Raw genomic sequence first — 22,307 nt, forward strand, 5'->3', positions numbered from 1 at the left:
TTTTTCCAAATTATTAATAAGCTTTTTTCTGACAAATTTTCATTTCTCTTAAACCAATTTTTCATCTGATTAACCTATCTTCAAATTTTGACACGTAACCTAAAACTGTCACTTTGACAGCTGCGTTAAAACTGTTTAATTTTCACTTAATTCTGTAAAACAACAAATATTGTATTGTTAAACATATTCCATGCTCTCAACTCTGAATTGTTTTGTTGAAGCATCCTATTTTTTGTTAACTATTTAGATTTTATTTCCTGAGGATGGTCGGCAGGGCCCGGCCGAAACGTCGATTTTGTATATTCACGTTTTTCAACTATTAAATTCTTCTTCTTCCTGACCGGAACTTCGACGAACCTTTCATTTTCAATCTACCTCCCGGTCACAAACTTCTTTCCTAAACACAATGCATCGAAACGGCTTCGTGGACGTCTCGTACCACCGTCATCCTACGTCATACCGAACTTCAAATCACTCACAAACCAAGAAGATCTGGAACTACCGGCAAAAACTAGCACGCATCAAAAACCGTAAGGTGTTCCTCCTTAAATGCCGCCAATTTGGAATTATTCCAAATTTTCTAAATTTTAAAATCAAAAACCTTCAACATTTAAAAAGTGAAAAAACTTTCATCAAAGCATTACGCGTTTTTCAACAAAAGTGTCTGTCGCTTGAAATTAAAACATGTTATCGACAAGAAAGGCAGTTAATCCAAGAACTTAATAATAATATCAACCTTTTCTTCTCGAACCATTTCACAAATTTGGATTATAAAAACTTCAACTTGGATATAAATAAGGCCAATCGTTTATTCAATGCTATTAAGACAGATAATATTAGAAAATTCAACAAACTTAAATCTATACATACTCCTAAAGAGTTTCACAATAATAATTGGTTAGTTAACCTATCTAAGACAGATTTACCTTCTGAAATTAAAGAGACCTTATCACTCGGTCCTAATCACGGTTTACCATTTAATAATATTAATTTACCTATTGATGATATTGTAAGCAGCGTAGAATTAGCTCTTTTTAACAAAAGTGGAATCACCAAGGACAAAGTAAGATCTAATATTAGCCAACTCATTAGCAACAAACTTGGCAAAAATCCTCCCACTACTCACTTTGAAATAACCTCCAAGGTTAAACATACCAAGGAATTCTTAAAACATAATAACCACCTAGTTGTCACCGATGCCGACAAAGGTAACATTACAGTCGTCATGGAAAAGATGGAGTTTGAACAAAAATGTCAAGATATCCTTAATGATTCGACTACCTATAACCTTATCTCTCGTGATCCCACTTTAAAAGTACAAAAACAAGTCAACGATATGATAAGTCTATGGCAACAGAAAAAATTTATAGATTCCAACTCGGCTAAACATCTCAAAACATATAACTCTCTTCCTCCTAAAATTTATTTTCTACCAAAAATTCATAAAGAAAATGTTCCACTCAGACCGATTGTTTCTAACATCAATTCCCCCACCTACAAAATCTCGAGATTTTTTTCTTGTGTCTTATCTAACATAACAGGTACATCAGACTATCACATCAAGGACACTTGGTCCTTTGTAAACAAAATCAGGGGAAAAACAATTCCACCTAATCACCTGTTAGTATCCCTAGATGTCAAATCATTGTTTACCAACATTCCAACTAAACTAGCGATATCGATCATCAGTAAAAACTGGCCCAATTTGAAAGGTCACACTAACATTAATAAAAAAGAATTCCTAGCCGCCACCAAACTGTGTCTAGATTCATGCTATTTCGCCTACAAAGATAATTTCTACCAACAAATTTTTGGCGTAGCAATGGGCTCACCGATTAGCCCAGTAGTAGCGAATCTGGTACTTGAACACTTGGAAAAAAAAAATCATTTCAAATCTTCCTTTCAGCCTACCTTTTTACTATCGTTACGTCGATGATATTATAACGTGTGTTAAAAACGAAAATCTACAACTCCTTCTTAATAAATTCAACAGCTTTCACCCACGTATACAATTCACTTTCGAGTTGGAAAAAGATGGAAAAATCAGTTTTTTAGACACTATGGTAATCAACCACAATAACACCATAATCTTAGATTGGCACCATAAACCAACCTGGTCTGGTAGATACATTCATTTCAACTCACATCATCCCATCAAACACAAAAAATCTGTCGCCATATCCTTGTTCGATCGCTGCCTTAAAATATCAAACCCTCAATTCCTTAAAAAGAATTTAAAACTTGTAGAAACAACTCTTACTTCCAATGGCTACCCTATCAAATTCATCAATGATATCAAAAAGTATAGAATAGAAAAAATGTACAACTCGATTGATTGGAATGTAGACTCCAACAATCCAACTGATGTTAATGATAAATTTAAAAACTCTATCTCTATACCGTATGTAGAAAATCTATCTAGCCAAATCCAAAAAATTCTTAAGAACGAGGGAATTGAAATTACTTTTAAAATATCTAATACTACCAAACTGTCTCTTTTTTCTCATCTTAAATCTGTTACTCCTAATTTAGAGAAAATCAACTGTGTATATAAAATACCATGTCGAGACTGTAGCATGAGTTATATTGGACAAACGTCACAACACCTAAAAAATAGAATTTCTGGTCATCGTTCTAATATCAAATGCCATGTCACTGAAAGATGCGCTTTAGCAGATCACGCTTTGACCCTGGGTCACAATTTCGATTTTAACAACTCTATAACCCTTGCTACAGAACCGAATTGGTACAAACGCATTATCAAAGAAATGATACATATCTCTAAGAACAAAAGGAACTCGGTTAACAAACGTACAGATATCGAAAATCTTAGCCACCTATACTCCAACATCCTCTAGTCTACATTATCGTTGGTTCTCAAAACAGTAACGCCCCTTACTCCTGATTGGTCACTGCCTTTGTACTCCATGACTTTCGAGCACAGTTCAAATCTCACACGTGATCAACAACATAGATTTACGGATGGTTCCCCGCTAACCTTCACTTCCGTCCGAAATGCTGTACCACTAACAACATCTAAGCATGTACCGGTTGTCATTTTTTGTGAGTAATCTTCTCTAAATTAATTTAATCTTTTCCCATCTCCTTTTTTCCAAATTATTAATAAGCTTTTTTCTGACAAATTTTCATTTCTCTTAAACCAATTTTTCATCTGATTAACCTATCTTCAAATTTTGACACGTAACCTAAAACTGTCACTTTGACAGCTGCGTTAAAACTGTTTAATTTTCACTTAATTCTGTAAAACAACAAATATTGTATTGTTAAACATATTCCATGCTCTCAACTCTGAATTGTTTTGTTGAAGCATCCTATTTTTTGTTAACTATTTAGATTTTATTTCCTGAGGATGGTCGGCAGGGCCCGGCCGAAACGTCGATTTTGTATATTCACGTTTTTCAACTATTAAATTCTTCTTCTTCCTGACCGGAACTTCGACGAACCTTTCATTTTCAATCTACCTCCCGGTCACAAACTTCTTTCCTAAACACAATGCATCGAAACGGCTTCGTGGACGTCTCGTACCACCGTCATCCTACGTCATACCGAACTTCAAATCACTCACAAACCAAGAAGATCTGGAACTACCGGCAAAAACTAGCACGCATCAAAAACCGTAAGGTGTTCCTCCTTAAATGCCGCCAATTTGGAATTATTCCAAATTTTCTAAATTTTAAAATCAAAAACCTTCAACATTTAAAAAGTGAAAAAACTTTCATCAAAGCATTACGCGTTTTTCAACAAAAGTGTCTGTCGCTTGAAATTAAAACATGTTATCGACAAGAAAGGCAGTTAATCCAAGAACTTAATAATAATATCAACCTTTTCTTCTCGAACCATTTCACAAATTTGGATTATAAAAACTTCAACTTGGATATAAATAAGGCCAATCGTTTATTCAATGCTATTAAGACAGATAATATTAGAAAATTCAACAAACTTAAATCTATACATACTCCTAAAGAGTTTCACAATAATAATTGGTTAGTTAACCTATCTAAGACAGATTTACCTTCTGAAAGTAAAGAGACCTTATCACTCGGTCCTAATCACGGTTTACCATTTAATAATATTAATTTACCTATTGATGATATTGTAAGCAGCGTAGAATTAGCTCTTTTTAACAAAAGTGGAATCACCAAAGACAAAGTAAGATCTAATATTAGCCAACTCATTAGCAACAAACTTGGCAAAAATCCTCCCACTACTCACTTTGAAATAACCTCCAAGGTTAAACATACCAAGGAATTCTTAAAACATAATAACCACCTAGTTGTCACCGATGCCGACAAAGGTAACATTACAGTCGTCATGGAAAAGATGGAGTTTGAACAAAAATGTCAAGATATCCTTAATGATTCGACTACCTATAACCTTATCTCTCGTGATCCCACTTTAAAAGTACAAAAACAAGTCAACGATATGATAAGTCTATGGCAACAGAAAAAATTTATAGATTCCAACTCGGCTAAACATCTCAAAACATATAACTCTCTTCCTCCTAAAATTTATTTTCTACCAAAAATTCATAAAGAAAATGTTCCACTCAGACCGATTGTTTCTAACATCAATTCCCCCACCTACAAAATCTCGAGATTTTTTTCTTGTGTCTTATCTAACATAACAGGTACATCAGACTATCACATCAAGGACACTTGGTCCTTTGTAAACAAAATCAGGGGAAAAACAATTCCACCTAATCACCTGTTAGTATCCCTAGATGTCAAATCATTGTTTACCAACATTCCAACTAAACTAGCGATATCGATCATCAGTAAAAACTGGCCCAATTTGAAAGGTCACACTAACATTAATAAAAAAGAATTCCTAGCCGCCACCAAACTGTGTCTAGATTCATGCTATTTCGCCTACAAAGATAATTTCTACCAACAAATTTTTGGCGTAGCAATGGGCTCACCGATTAGCCCAGTAGTAGCGAATCTGGTACTTGAACACTTGGAAAAAAAAAATCATTTCAAATCTTCCTTTCAGCCTACCTTTTTACTATCGTTACGTCGATGATATTATAACGTGTGTTAAAAACGAAAATCTACAACTCCTTCTTAATAAATTCAACAGCTTTCACCCACGTATACAATTCACTTTCGAGTTGGAAAAAGATGGAAAAATCAGTTTTTTAGACACTATGGTAATCAACCACAATAACACCATAATCTTAGATTGGCACCATAAACCAACCTGGTCTGGTAGATACATTCATTTCAACTCACATCATCCCATCAAACACAAAAAATCTGTCGCCATATCCTTGTTCGATCGCTGCCTTAAAATATCAAACCCTCAATTCCTTAAAAAGAATTTAAAACTTGTAGAAACAACTCTTACTTCCAATGGCTACCCTATCAAATTCATCAATGATATCAAAAAGTATAGAATAGAAAAAATGTACAACTCGATTGATTGGAATGTAGACTCCAACAATCCAACTGATGTTAATGATAAATTTAAAAACTCTATCTCTATACCGTATGTAGAAAATCTATCTAGCCAAATCCAAAAAATTCTTAAGAACGAGGGAATTGAAATTACTTTTAAAATATCTAATACTACCAAACTGTCTCTTTTTTCTCATCTTAAATCTGTTACTCCTAATTTAGAGAAAATCAACTGTGTATATAAAATACCATGTCGAGACTGTAGCATGAGTTATATTGGACAAACGTCACAACACCTAAAAAATAGAATTTCTGGTCATCGTTCTAATATCAAATGCCATGTCACTGAAAGATGCGCTTTAGCAGATCACGCTTTGACCCTGGGTCACAATTTCGATTTTAACAACTCTATAACCCTTGCTACAGAACCGAATTGGTACAAACGCATTATCAAAGAAATGATACATATCTCTAAGAACAAAAGGAACTCGGTTAACAAACGTACAGATATCGAAAATCTTAGCCACCTATACTCCAACATCCTCTAGTCTACATTATCGTTGGTTCTCAAAACAGTAACGCCCCTTACTCCTGATTGGTCACTGCCTTTGTACTCCATGACTTTCGAGCACAGTTCAAATCTCACACGTGATCAACAACATAGATTTACGGATGGTTCCCCGCTAACCTTCACTTCCGTCCGAAATGCTGTACCACTAACAACATCTAAGCATGTACCGGTTGTCATTTTTTGTGAGTAATCTTCTCTAAATTAATTTAATCTTTTCCCATCTCCTTTTTTCCAAATTATTAATAAGCTTTTTTCTGACAAATTTTCATTTCTCTTAAACCAATTTTTCATCTGATTAACCTATCTTCAAATTTTGACACGTAACCTAAAACTGTCACTTTGACAGCTGCGTTAAAACTGTTTAATTTTCACTTAATTCTGTAAAACAACAAATATTGTATTGTTAAACATATTCCATGCTCTCAACTCTGAATTGTTTTGTTGAAGCATCCTATTTTTTGTTAACTATTTAGATTTTATTTCCTGAGGATGGTCGGCAGGGCCCGGCCGAAACGTCGATTTTGTATATTCACGTTTTTCAACTATTAAATTCTTCTTCTTCCTGACCGGAACTTCGACGAACCTTTCATTTTCAATCTACCTCCCGGTCACAAACTTCTTTCCTAAACACAATGCATCGAAACGGCTTCGTGGACGTCTCGTACCACCGTCATCCTACGTCATACCGAACTTCAAATCACTCACAAACCAAGAAGATCTGGAACTACCGGCAAAAACTAGCACGCATCAAAAACCGTAAGGTGTTCCTCCTTAAATGCCGCCAATTTGGAATTATTCCAAATTTTCTAAATTTTAAAATCAAAAACCTTCAACATTTAAAAAGTGAAAAAACTTTCATCAAAGCATTACGCGTTTTTCAACAAAAGTGTCTGTCGCTTGAAATTAAAACATGTTATCGACAAGAAAGGCAGTTAATCCAAGAACTTAATAATAATATCAACCTTTTCTTCTCGAACCATTTCACAAATTTGGATTATAAAAACTTCAACTTGGATATAAATAAGGCCAATCGTTTATTCAATGCTATTAAGACAGATAATATTAGAAAATTCAACAAACTTAAATCTATACATACTCCTAAAGAGTTTCACAATAATAATTGGTTAGTTAACCTATCTAAGACAGATTTACCTTCTGAAATTAAAGAGACCTTATCACTCGGTCCTAATCACGGTTTACCATTTAATAATATTAATTTACCTATTGATGATATTGTAAGCAGCGTAGAATTAGCTCTTTTTAACAAAAGTGGAATCACCAAGGACAAAGTAAGATCTAATATTAGCCAACTCATTAGCAACAAACTTGGCAAAAATCCTCCCACTACTCACTTTGAAATAACCTCCAAGGTTAAACATACCAAGGAATTCTTAAAACATAATAACCACCTAGTTGTCACCGATGCCGACAAAGGTAACATTACAGTCGTCATGGAAAAGATGGAGTTTGAACAAAAATGTCAAGATATCCTTAATGATTCGACTACCTATAACCTTATCTCTCGTGATCCCACTTTAAAAGTACAAAAACAAGTCAACGATATGATAAGTCTATGGCAACAGAAAAAATTTATAGATTCCAACTCGGCTAAACATCTCAAAACATATAACTCTCTTCCTCCTAAAATTTATTTTCTACCAAAAATTCATAAAGAAAATGTTCCACTCAGACCGATTGTTTCTAACATCAATTCCCCCACCTACAAAATCTCGAGATTTTTTTCTTGTGTCTTATCTAACATAACAGGTACATCAGACTATCACATCAAGGACACTTGGTCCTTTGTAAACAAAATCAGGGGAAAAACAATTCCACCTAATCACCTGTTAGTATCCCTAGATGTCAAATCATTGTTTACCAACATTCCAACTAAACTAGCGATATCGATCATCAGTAAAAACTGGCCCAATTTGAAAGGTCACACTAACATTAATAAAAAAGAATTCCTAGCCGCCACCAAACTGTGTCTAGATTCATGCTATTTCGCCTACAAAGATAATTTCTACCAACAAATTTTTGGCGTAGCAATGGGCTCACCGATTAGCCCAGTAGTAGCGAATCTGGTACTTGAACACTTGGAAAAAAAAAATCATTTCAAATCTTCCTTTCAGCCTACCTTTTTACTATCGTTACGTCGATGATATTATAACGTGTGTTAAAAACGAAAATCTACAACTCCTTCTTAATAAATTCAACAGCTTTCACCCACGTATACAATTCACTTTCGAGTTGGAAAAAGATGGAAAAATCAGTTTTTTAGACACTATGGTAATCAACCACAATAACACCATAATCTTAGATTGGCACCATAAACCAACCTGGTCTGGTAGATACATTCATTTCAACTCACATCATCCCATCAAACACAAAAAATCTGTCGCCATATCCTTGTTCGATCGCTGCCTTAAAATATCAAACCCTCAATTCCTTAAAAAGAATTTAAAACTTGTAGAAACAACTCTTACTTCCAATGGCTACCCTATCAAATTCATCAATGATATCAAAAAGTATAGAATAGAAAAAATGTACAACTCGATTGATTGGAATGTAGACTCCAACAATCCAACTGATGTTAATGATAAATTTAAAAACTCTATCTCTATACCGTATGTAGAAAATCTATCTAGCCAAATCCAAAAAATTCTTAAGAACGAGGGAATTGAAATTACTTTTAAAATATCTAATACTACCAAACTGTCTCTTTTTTCTCATCTTAAATCTGTTACTCCTAATTTAGAGAAAATCAACTGTGTATATAAAATACCATGTCGAGACTGTAGCATGAGTTATATTGGACAAACGTCACAACACCTAAAAAATAGAATTTCTGGTCATCGTTCTAATATCAAATGCCATGTCACTGAAAGATGCGCTTTAGCAGATCACGCTTTGACCCTGGGTCACAATTTCGATTTTAACAACTCTATAACCCTTGCTACAGAACCGAATTGGTACAAACGCATTATCAAAGAAATGATACATATCTCTAAGAACAAAAGGAACTCGGTTAACAAACGTACAGATATCGAAAATCTTAGCCACCTATACTCCAACATCCTCTAGTCTACATTATCGTTGGTTCTCAAAACAGTAACGCCCCTTACTCCTGATTGGTCACTGCCTTTGTACTCCATGACTTTCGAGCACAGTTCAAATCTCACACGTGATCAACAACATAGATTTACGGATGGTTCCCCGCTAACCTTCACTTCCGTCCGAAATGCTGTACCACTAACAACATCTAAGCATGTACCGGTTGTCATTTTTTGTGAGTAATCTTCTCTAAATTAATTTAATCTTTTCCCATCTCCTTTTTTCCAAATTATTAATAAGCTTTTTTCTGACAAATTTTCATTTCTCTTAAACCAATTTTTCATCTGATTAACCTATCTTCAAATTTTGACACGTAACCTAAAACTGTCACTTTGACAGCTGCGTTAAAACTGTTTAATTTTCACTTAATTCTGTAAAACAACAAATATTGTATTGTTAAACATATTCCATGCTCTCAACTCTGAATTGTTTTGTTGAAGCATCCTATTTTTTGTTAACTATTTAGATTTTATTTCCTGAGGATGGTCGGCAGGGCCCGGCCGAAACGTCGATTTTGTATATTCACGTTTTTCAACTATTAAATTCTTCTTCTTCCTGACCGGAACTTCGACGAACCTTTCATTTTCAATCTACCTCCCGGTCACAAACTTCTTTCCTAAACACAATGCATCGAAACGGCTTCGTGGACGTCTCGTACCACCGTCATCCTACGTCATACCGAACTTCAAATCACTCACAAACCAAGAAGATCTGGAACTACCGGCAAAAACTAGCACGCATCAAAAACCGTAAGGTGTTCCTCCTTAAATGCCGCCAATTTGGAATTATTCCAAATTTTCTAAATTTTAAAATCAAAAACCTTCAACATTTAAAAAGTGAAAAAACTTTCATCAAAGCATTACGCGTTTTTCAACAAAAGTGTCTGTCGCTTGAAATTAAAACATGTTATCGACAAGAAAGGCAGTTAATCCAAGAACTTAATAATAATATCAACCTTTTCTTCTCGAACCATTTCACAAATTTGGATTATAAAAACTTCAACTTGGATATAAATAAGGCCAATCGTTTATTCAATGCTATTAAGACAGATAATATTAGAAAATTCAACAAACTTAAATCTATACATACTCCTAAAGAGTTTCACAATAATAATTGGTTAGTTAACCTATCTAAGACAGATTTACCTTCTGAAAGTAAAGAGACCTTATCACTCGGTCCTAATCACGGTTTACCATTTAATAATATTAATTTACCTATTGATGATATTGTAAGCAGCGTAGAATTAGCTCTTTTTAACAAAAGTGGAATCACCAAAGACAAAGTAAGATCTAATATTAGCCAACTCATTAGCAACAAACTTGGCAAAAATCCTCCCACTACTCACTTTGAAATAACCTCCAAGGTTAAACATACCAAGGAATTCTTAAAACATAATAACCACCTAGTTGTCACCGATGCCGACAAAGGTAACATTACAGTCGTCATGGAAAAGATGGAGTTTGAACAAAAATGTCAAGATATCCTTAATGATTCGACTACCTATAACCTTATCTCTCGTGATCCCACTTTAAAAGTACAAAAACAAGTCAACGATATGATAAGTCTATGGCAACAGAAAAAATTTATAGATTCCAACTCGGCTAAACATCTCAAAACATATAACTCTCTTCCTCCTAAAATTTATTTTCTACCAAAAATTCATAAAGAAAATGTTCCACTCAGACCGATTGTTTCTAACATCAATTCCCCCACCTACAAAATCTCGAGATTTTTTTCTTGTGTCTTATCTAACATAACAGGTACATCAGACTATCACATCAAGGACACTTGGTCCTTTGTAAACAAAATCAGGGGAAAAACAATTCCACCTAATCACCTGTTAGTATCCCTAGATGTCAAATCATTGTTTACCAACATTCCAACTAAACTAGCGATATCGATCATCAGTAAAAACTGGCCCAATTTGAAAGGTCACACTAACATTAATAAAAAAGAATTCCTAGCCGCCACCAAACTGTGTCTAGATTCATGCTATTTCGCCTACAAAGATAATTTCTACCAACAAATTTTTGGCGTAGCAATGGGCTCACCGATTAGCCCAGTAGTAGCGAATCTGGTACTTGAACACTTGGAAAAAAAAAATCATTTCAAATCTTCCTTTCAGCCTACCTTTTTACTATCGTTACGTCGATGATATTATAACGTGTGTTAAAAACGAAAATCTACAACTCCTTCTTAATAAATTCAACAGCTTTCACCCACGTATACAATTCACTTTCGAGTTGGAAAAAGATGGAAAAATCAGTTTTTTAGACACTATGGTAATCAACCACAATAACACCATAATCTTAGATTGGCACCATAAACCAACCTGGTCTGGTAGATACATTCATTTCAACTCACATCATCCCATCAAACACAAAAAATCTGTCGCCATATCCTTGTTCGATCGCTGCCTTAAAATATCAAACCCTCAATTCCTTAAAAAGAATTTAAAACTTGTAGAAACAACTCTTACTTCCAATGGCTACCCTATCAAATTCATCAATGATATCAAAAAGTATAGAATAGAAAAAATGTACAACTCGATTGATTGGAATGTAGACTCCAACAATCCAACTGATGTTAATGATAAATTTAAAAACTCTATCTCTATACCGTATGTAGAAAATCTATCTAGCCAAATCCAAAAAATTCTTAAGAACGAGGGAATTGAAATTACTTTTAAAATATCTAATACTACCAAACTGTCTCTTTTTTCTCATCTTAAATCTGTTACTCCTAATTTAGAGAAAATCAACTGTGTATATAAAATACCATGTCGAGACTGTAGCATGAGTTATATTGGACAAACGTCACAACACCTAAAAAATAGAATTTCTGGTCATCGTTCTAATATCAAATGCCATGTCACTGAAAGATGCGCTTTAGCAGATCACGCTTTGACCCTGGGTCACAATTTCGATTTTAACAACTCTATAACCCTTGCTACAGAACCGAATTGGTACAAACGCATTATCAAAGAAATGATACATATCTCTAAGAACAAAAGGAACTCGGTTAACAAACGTACAGATATCGAAAATCTTAGCCACCTATACTCCAACATCCTCTAGTCTACATTATCGTTGGTTCTCAAAACAGTAACGCCCCTTACTCCTGATTGGTCACTGCCTTTGTACTCCATGACTTTCGAGCACAGTTCAAATCTCACACGTGATCAACAACATAGATTTACGGATGGTTCCCCGCTAACCTTCACTTCCGTCCGAAATGCTGTACCACTAACAACATCTAAGCATGTACCGGTTGTCATTTTTTGTGAGTAATCTTCTCTAAATTAATTTAATCTTTTCCCATCTCCTTTTTTCCAAATTATTAATAAGCTTTTTTCTGACAAATTTTCATTTCTCTTAAACCAATTTTTCATCTGATTAACCTATCTTCAAATTTTGACACGTAACCTAAAACTGTCACTTTGACAGCTGCGTTAAAACTGTTTAATTTTCACTTAATTCTGTAAAACAACAAATATTGTATTGTTAAACATATTCCATGCTCTCAACTCTGAATTGTTTTGTTGAAGCATCCTATTTTTTGTTAACTATTTAGATTTTATTTCCTGAGGATGGTCGGCAGGGCCCGGCCGAAACGTCGATTTTGTATATTCACGTTTTTCAACTATTAAATTCTTCTTCTTCCTGACCGGAACTTCGACGAACCTTTCATTTTCAATCTACCTCCCGGTCACAAACTTCTTTCCTAAACACAATGCATCGAAACGGCTTCGTGGACGTCTCGTACCACCGTCATCCTACGTCATACCGAACTTCAAATCACTCACAAACCAAGAAGATCTGGAACTACCGGCAAAAACTAGCACGCATCAAAAACCGTAAGGTGTTCCTCCTTAAATGCCGCCAATTTGGAATTATTCCAAATTTTCTAAATTTTAAAATCAAAAACCTTCAACATTTAAAAAGTGAAAAAACTTTCATCAAAGCATTACGCGTTTTTCAACAAAAGTGTCTGTCGCTTGAAATTAAAACATGTTATCGACAAGAAAGGCAGTTAATCCAAGAACTTAATAATAATATCAACCTTTTCTTCTCGAACCATTTCACAAATTTGGATTATAAAAACTTCAACTTGGATATAAATAAGGCCAATCGTTTATTCAATGCTATTAAGACAGATAATATTAGAAAATTCAACAAACTTAAATCTATACATACTCCTAAAGAGTTTCACAATAATAATTGGTTAGTTAACCTATCTAAGACAGATTTACCTTCTGAAAGTAAAGAGACCTTATCACTCGGTCCTAATCACGGTTTACCATTTAATAATATTAATTTACCTATTGATGATATTGTAAGCAGCGTAGAATTAGCTCTTTTTAACAAAAGTGGAATCACCAAAGACAAAGTAAGATCTAATATTAGCCAACTCATTAGCAACAAACTTGGCAAAAATCCTCCCACTACTCACTTTGAAATAACCTCCAAGGTTAAACATACCAAGGAATTCTTAAAACATAATAACCACCTAGTTGTCACCGATGCCGACAAAGGTAACATTACAGTCGTCATGGAAAAGATGGAGTTTGAACAAAAATGTCAAGATATCCTTAATGATTCGACTACCTATAACCTTATCTCTCGTGATCCCACTTTAAAAGTACAAAAACAAGTCAACGATATGATAAGTCTATGGCAACAGAAAAAATTTATAGATTCCAACTCGGCTAAACATCTCAAAACATATAACTCTCTTCCTCCTAAAATTTATTTTCTACCAAAAATTCATAAAGAAAATGTTCCACTCAGACCGATTGTTTCTAACATCAATTCCCCCACCTACAAAATCTCGAGATTTTTTTCTTGTGTCTTATCTAACATAACAGGTACATCAGACTATCACATCAAGGACACTTGGTCCTTTGTAAACAAAATCAGGGGAAAAACAATTCCACCTAATCACCTGTTAGTATCCCTAGATGTCAAATCATTGTTTACCAACATTCCAACTAAACTAGCGATATCGATCATCAGTAAAAACTGGCCCAATTTGAAAGGTCACACTAACATTAATAAAAAAGAATTCCTAGCCGCCACCAAACTGTGTCTAGATTCATGCTATTTCGCCTACAAAGATAATTTCTACCAACAAATTTTTGGCGTAGCAATGGGCTCACCGATTAGCCCAGTAGTAGCGAATCTGGTACTTGAACACTTGGAAAAAAAAAATCATTTCAAATCTTCCTTTCAGCCTACCTTTTTACTATCGTTACGTCGATGATATTATAACGTGTGTTAAAAACGAAAATCTACAACTCCTTCTTAATAAATTCAACAGCTTTCACCCACGTATACAATTCACTTTCGAGTTGGAAAAAGATGGAAAAATCAGTTTTTTAGACACTATGGTAATCAACCACAATAACACCATAATCTTAGATTGGCACCATAAACCAACCTGGTCTGGTAGATACATTCATTTCAACTCACATCATCCCATCAAACACAAAAAATCTGTCGCCATATCCTTGTTCGATCGCTGCCTTAAAATATCAAACCCTCAATTCCTTAAAAAGAATTTAAAACTTGTAGAAACAACTCTTACTTCCAATGGCTACCCTATCAAATTCATCAATGATATCAAAAAGTATAGAATAGAAAAAATGTACAACTCGATTGATTGGAATGTAGACTCCAACAATCCAACTGATGTTAATGATAAATTTAAAAACTCTATCTCTATACCGTATGTAGAAAATCTATCTAGCCAAATCCAAAAAATTCTTAAGAACGAGGGAATTGAAATTACTTTTAAAATATCTAATACTACCAAACTGTCTCTTTTTTCTCATCTTAAATCTGTTACTCCTAATTTAGAGAAAATCAACTGTGTATATAAAATACCATGTCGAGACTGTAGCATGAGTTATATTGGACAAACGTCACAACACCTAAAAAATAGAATTTCTGGTCATCGTTCTAATATCAAATGCCATGTCACTGAAAGATGCGCTTTAGCAGATCACGCTTTGACCCTGGGTCACAATTTCGATTTTAACAACTCTATAACCCTTGCTACAGAACCGAATTGGTACAAACGCATTATCAAAGAAATGATACATATCTCTAAGAACAAAAGGAACTCGGTTAACAAACGTACAGATATCGAAAATCTTAGCCACCTATACTCCAACATCCTCTAGTCTACATTATCGTTGGTTCTCAAAACAGTAACGCCCCTTACTCCTGATTGGTCACTGCCTTTGTACTCCATGACTTTCGAGCACAGTTCAAATCTCACACGTGATCAACAACATAGATTTACGGATGGTTCCCCGCTAACCTTCACTTCCGTCCGAAATGCTGTACCACTAACAACATCTAAGCATGTACCGGTTGTCATTTTTTGTGAGTAATCTTCTCTAAATTAATTTAATCTTTTCCCATCTCCTTTTTTCCAAATTATTAATAAGCTTTTTTCTGACAAATTTTCATTTCTCTTAAACCAATTTTTCATCTGATTAACCTATCTTCAAATTTTGACACGTAACCTAAAACTGTCACTTTGACAGCTGCGTTAAAACTGTTTAATTTTCACTTAATTCTGTAAAACAACAAATATTGTATTGTTAAACATATTCCATGCTCTCAACTCTGAATTGTTTTGTTGAAGCATCCTATTTTTTGTTAACTATTTAGATTTTATTTCCTGAGGATGGTCGGCAGGGCCCGGCCGAAACGTCGATTTTGTATATTCACGTTTTTCAACTATTAAATTCTTCTTCTTCCTGACCGGAACTTCGACGAACCTTTCATTTTCAATCTACCTCCCGGTCACAAACTTCTTTCCTAAACACAATGCATCGAAACGGCTTCGTGGACGTCTCGTACCACCGTCATCCTACGTCATACCGAACTTCAAATCACTCACAAACCAAGAAGATCTGGAACTACCGGCAAAAACTAGCACGCATCAAAAACCGTAAGGTGTTCCTCCTTAAATGCCGCCAATTTGGAATTATTCCAAATTTTCTAAATTTTAAAATCAAAAACCTTCAACATTTAAAAAGTGAAAAAACTTTCATCAAAGCATTACGCGTTTTTCAACAAAAGTGTCTGTCGCTTGAAATTAAAACATGTTATCGACAAGAAAGGCAGTTAATCCAAGAACTTAATAATAATATCAACCTTTTCTTCTCGAACCATTTCACAAATTTGGATTATAAAAACTTCAACTTGGATATAAATAAGGCCAATCGTTTATTCAATGCTATTAAGACAGATAATATTAGAAAATTCAACAAACTTAAATCTATACATACTCCTAAAGAGTTTCACAATAATAATTGGTTAGTTAACCTATCTAAGACAGATTTACCTTCTGAAATTAAAGAGACCTTATCACTCGGTCCTAATCACGGTTTACCATTTAATAATATTAATTTACCTATTGATGATATTGTAAGCAGCGTAGAATTAGCTCTTTTTAACAAAAGTGGAATCACCAAAGACAAAGTAAGATCTAATATTAGCCAACTCATTAGCAACAAACTTGGCAAAAATCCTCCCACTACTCACTTTGAAATAACCTCCAAGGTTAAACATACCAAGGAATTCTTAAAACATAATAACCACCTAGTTGTCACCGATGCCGACAAAGGTAACATTACAGTCGTCATGGAAAAGATGGAGTTTGAACAAAAATGTCAAGATATCCTTAATGATTCGACTACCTATAACCTTATCTCTCGTGATCCCACTTTAAAAGTACAAAAACAAGTCAACGATATGATAAGTCTATGGCAACAGAAAAAATTTATAGATTCCAACTCGGCTAAACATCTCAAAACATATAACTCTCTTCCTCCTAAAATTTATTTTCTACCAAAAATTCATAAAGAAAATGTTCCACTCAGACCGATTGTTTCTAACATCAATTCCCCCACCTACAAAATCTCGAGATTTTTTTCTTGTGTCTTATCTAACATAACAGGTACATCAGACTATCACATCAAGGACACTTGGTCCTTTGTAAACAAAATCAGGGGAAAAACAATTCCACCTAATCACCTGTTAGTATCCCTAGATGTCAAATCATTGTTTACCAACATTCCAACTAAACTAGCGATATCGATCATCAGTAAAAACTGGCCCAATTTGAAAGGTCACACTAACATTAATAAAAAAGAATTCCTAGCCGCCACCAAACTGTGTCTAGATTCATGCTATTTCGCCTACAAAGATAATTTCTACCAACAAATTTTTGGCGTAGCAATGGGCTCACCGATTAGCCCAGTAGTAGCGAATCTGGTACTTGAACACTTGGAAAAAAAAAATCATTTCAAATCTTCCTTTCAGCCTACCTTTTTACTATCGTTACGTCGATGATATTATAACGTGTGTTAAAAACGAAAATCTACAACTCCTTCTTAATAAATTCAACAGCTTTCACCCACGTATACAATTCACTTTCGAGTTGGAAAAAGATGGAAAAATCAGTTTTTTAGACACTATGGTAATCAACCACAATAACACCATAATCTTAGATTGGCACCATAAACCAACCTGGTCTGGTAGATACATTCATTTCAACTCACATCATCCCATCAAACACAAAAAATCTGTCGCCATATCCTTGTTCGATCGCTGCCTTAAAATATCAAACCCTCAATTCCTTAAAAAGAATTTAAAACTTGTAGAAACAACTCTTACTTCCAATGGCTACCCTATCAAATTCATCAATGATATCAAAAAGTATAGAATAGAAAAAATGTACAACTCGATTGATTGGAATGTAGACTCCAACAATCCAACTGATGTTAATGATAAATTTAAAAACTCTATCTCTATACCGTATGTAGAAAATCTATCTAGCCAAATCCAAAAAATTCTTAAGAACGAGGGAATTGAAATTACTTTTAAAATATCTAATACTACCAAACTGTCTCTTTTTTCTCATCTTAAATCTGTTACTCCTAATTTAGAGAAAATCAACTGTGTATATAAAATACCATGTCGAGACTGTAGCATGAGTTATATTGGACAAACGTCACAACACCTAAAAAATAGAATTTCTGGTCATCGTTCTAATATCAAATGCCATGTCACTGAAAGATGCGCTTTAGCAGATCACGCTTTGACCCTGGGTCACAATTTCGATTTTAACAACTCTATAACCCTTGCTACAGAACCGAATTGGTACAAACGCATTATCAAAGAAATGATACATATCTCTAAGAACAAAAGGAACTCGGTTAACAAACGTACAGATATCGAAAATCTTAGCCACCTATACTCCAACATCCTCTAGTCTACATTATCGTTGGTTCTCAAAACAGTAACGCCCCTTACTCCTGATTGGTCACTGCCTTTGTACTCCATGACTTTCGAGCACAGTTCAAATCTCACACGTGATCAACAACATAGATTTACGGATGGTTCCCCGCTAACCTTCACTTCCGTCCGAAATGCTGTACCACTAACAACATCTAAGCATGTACCGGTTGTCATTTTTTGTGAGTAATCTTCTCTAAATTAATTTAATCTTTTCCCATCTCCTTTTTTCCAAATTATTAATAAGCTTTTTTCTGACAAATTTTCATTTCTCTTAAACCAATTTTTCATCTGATTAACCTATCTTCAAATTTTGACACGTAACCTAAAACTGTCACTTTGACAGCTGCGTTAAAACTGTTTAATTTTCACTTAATTCTGTAAAACAACAAATATTGTATTGTTAAACATATTCCATGCTCTCAACTCTGAATTGTTTTGTTGAAGCATCCTATTTTTTGTTAACTATTTAGATTTTATTTCCTGAGGATGGTCGGCAGGGCCCGGCCGAAACGTCGATTTTGTATATTCACGTTTTTCAACTATTAAATTCTTCTTCTTCCTGACCGGAACTTCGACGAACCTTTCATTTTCAATCTACCTCCCGGTCACAAACTTCTTTCCTAAACACAATGCATCGAAACGGCTTCGTGGACGTCTCGTACCACCGTCATCCTACGTCATACCGAACTTCAAATCACTCACAAACCAAGAAGATCTGGAACTACCGGCAAAAACTAGCACGCATCAAAAACCGTAAGGTGTTCCTCCTTAAATGCCGCCAATTTGGAATTATTCCAAATTTTCTAAATTTTAAAATCAAAAACCTTCAACATTTAAAAAGTGAAAAAACTTTCATCAAAGCATTACGCGTTTTTCAACAAAAGTGTCTGTCGCTTGAAATTAAAACATGTTATCGACAAGAAAGGCAGTTAATCCAAGAACTTAATAATAATATCAACCTTTTCTTCTCGAACCATTTCACAAATTTGGATTATAAAAACTTCAACTTGGATATAAATAAGGCCAATCGTTTATTCAATGCTATTAAGACAGATAATATTAGAAAATTCAACAAACTTAAATCTATACATACTCCTAAAGAGTTTCACAATAATAATTGGTTAGTTAACCTATCTAAGACAGATTTACCTTCTGGAATTAAAGAGACCTTATCACTCGGTCCTAATCACGGTTTACCATTTAATAATATTAATTTACCTATTGATGATATTGTAAGCAGCGTAGAATTAGCTCTTTTTAACAAAAGTGGAATCACCAAAGACAAAGTAAGATCTAATATTAGCCAACTCATTAGCAACAAACTTGGCAAAAATCCTCCCACTACTCACTTTGAAATAACCTCCAAGGTTAAACATACCAAGGAATTCTTAAAACATAATAACCACCTAGTTGTCACCGATGCCGACAAAGGTAACATTACAGTCGTCATGGAAAAGATGGAGTTTGAACAAAAATGTCAAGATATCCTTAATGATTCGACTACCTATAACCTTATCTCTCGTGATCCCACTTTAAAAGTACAAAAACAAGTCAACGATATGATAAGTCTATGGCAACAGAAAAAATTTATAGATTCCAACTCGGCTAAACATCTCAAAACATATAACTCTCTTCCTCCTAAAATTTATTTTCTACCAAAAATTCATAAAGAAAATGTTCCACTCAGACCGATTGTTTCTAACATCAATTCCCCCACCTACAAAATCTCGAGATTTTTTTCTTGTGTCTTATCTAACATAACAGGTACATCAGACTATCACATCAAGGACACTTGGTCCTTTGTAAACAAAATCAGGGGAAAAACAATTCCACCTAATCACCTGTTAGTATCCCTAGATGTCAAATCATTGTTTACCAACATTCCAACTAAACTAGCGATATCGATCATCAGTAAAAACTGGCCCAATTTGAAAGGTCACACTAACATTAATAAAAAAGAATTCCTAGCCGCCACCAAACTGTGTCTAGATTCATGCTATTTCGCCTACAAAGATAATTTCTACCAACAAATTTTTGGCGTAGCAATGGGCTCACCGATTAGCCCAGTAGTAGCGAATCTGGTACTTGAACACTTGGAAAAAAAAAATCATTTCAAATCTTCCTTTCAGCCTACCTTTTTACTATCGTTACGTCGATGATATTATAACGTGTGTTAAAAACGAAAATCTACAACTCCTTCTTAATAAATTCAACAGCTTTCACCCACGTATACAATTCACTTTCGAGTTGGAAAAAGATGGAAAAATCAGTTTTTTAGACACTATGGTAATCAACCACAATAACACCATAATCTTAGATTGGCACCATAAACCAACCTGGTCTGGTAGATACATTCATTTCAACTCACATCATCCCATCAAACACAAAAAATCTGTCGCCATATCCTTGTTCGATCGCTGCCTTAAAATATCAAACCCTCAATTCCTTAAAAAGAATTTAAAACTTGTAGAAACAACTCTTACTTCCAATGGCTACCCTATCAAATTCATCAATGATATCAAAAAGTATAGAATAGAAAAAATGTACAACTCGATTGATTGGAATGTAGACTCCAACAATCCAACTGATGTTAATGATAAATTTAAAAACTCTATCTCTATACCGTATGTAGAAAATCTATCTAGCCAAATCCAAAAAATTCTTAAGAACGAGTGAATTGAAATTACTTTTAAAATATCTAATACTACCAAACTGTCTCTTTTTTCTCATCTTAAATCTGTTACTCCTAATTTAGAGAAAATCAACTGTGTATATAAAATACCATGTCGAGACTGTAGCATGAGTTATATTGGACAAACGTCACAACACCTAAAAAATAGAATTTCTGGTCATCGTTCTAATATCAAATGCCATGTCACTGAAAGATGCGCTTTAGCAGATCACGCTTTGACCCTGGGTCACAATTTCGATTTTAACAACTCTATAACCCTTGCTACAGAACCGAATTGGTACAAACGCATTATCAAAGAAATGATACATATCTCTAAGAACAAAAGGAACTCGGTTAACAAACGTACAGATATCGAAAATCTTAGCCACCTATACTCCAACATCCTCTAGTCTACATTATCGTTGGTTCTCAAAACAGTAACGCCCCTTACTCCTGATTGGTCACTGCCTTTGTACTCCATGACTTTCGAGCACAGTTCAAATCTCACACGTGATCAACAACATAGATTTACGGATGGTTCCCCGCTAACCTTCACTTCCGTCCGAAATGCTGTACCACTAACAACATCTAAGCATGTACCGGTTGTCATTTTTTGTGAGTAATCTTCTCTAAATTAATTTAATCTTTTCCCATCTCCTTTTTTCCAAATTATTAATAAGCTTTTTTCTGACAAATTTTCATTTCTCTTAAACCAATTTTTCATCTGATTAACCTATCTTCAAATTTTGACACGTAACCTAAAACTGTCACTTTGACAGCTGCGTTAAAACTGTTTAATTTTCACTTAATTCTGTAAAACAACAAATATTGTATTGTTAAACATATTCCATGCTCTCAACTCTGAATTGTTTTGTTGAAGCATCCTATTTTTTGTTAACTATTTAGATTTTATTTCCTGAGGATGGTCGGCAGGGCCCGGCCGAAACGTCGATTTTGTATATTCACTTTTTTCAACTATTAAATTCTTCTTCTTCCTGACCGGAACTTCGACGAACCTTTCATTTTCAATGTATAATATAGACATATGTAAATATATATATATACATATATATCTATGTATACATATATATGAATATTTATGTGTATATTATGATTTTTAATTTACTTTTGAAGAAGGCTAATTGATAAAAAAAAATTTATTCCACAACATTCCAATTTTTCAAAATTATGTATAATTATCAGAAAAATCGGAAATA

The 22,307-nt window shown here is 34.2% G+C and overlaps 1 long non-coding RNA gene across 1 annotated transcript in view; it reads left to right on the top strand.

Moving 5' to 3' along the window:
* LOC124187399 overlaps window positions 1–22,047 on the top strand; it is a 68,349-nt gene extending 46,302 nt beyond the window's left edge. Inside the window, exons 16-23 of the long non-coding RNA XR_006871932.1 lie at window positions 248–530; window positions 3,355–3,637; window positions 6,462–6,744; window positions 9,569–9,851; window positions 12,676–12,958; window positions 15,783–16,065; window positions 18,890–19,172; window positions 21,997–22,047. This is a non-coding gene — a long non-coding RNA (uncharacterized LOC124187399). The remainder of the gene's footprint in view (window positions 1–247; window positions 531–3,354; window positions 3,638–6,461; window positions 6,745–9,568; window positions 9,852–12,675; window positions 12,959–15,782; window positions 16,066–18,889; window positions 19,173–21,996) is intronic.
* The last annotated feature ends 260 nt before the right edge of the window (window positions 22,048–22,307 follow it).

This window comes from Neodiprion fabricii, unplaced genomic scaffold, assembly GCF_021155785.1.
Source record: "Neodiprion fabricii isolate iyNeoFabr1 unplaced genomic scaffold, iyNeoFabr1.1 ptg000057l, whole genome shotgun sequence".
Taxonomy (NCBI): Eukaryota; Metazoa; Arthropoda; class Insecta; order Hymenoptera; family Diprionidae; genus Neodiprion; species Neodiprion fabricii.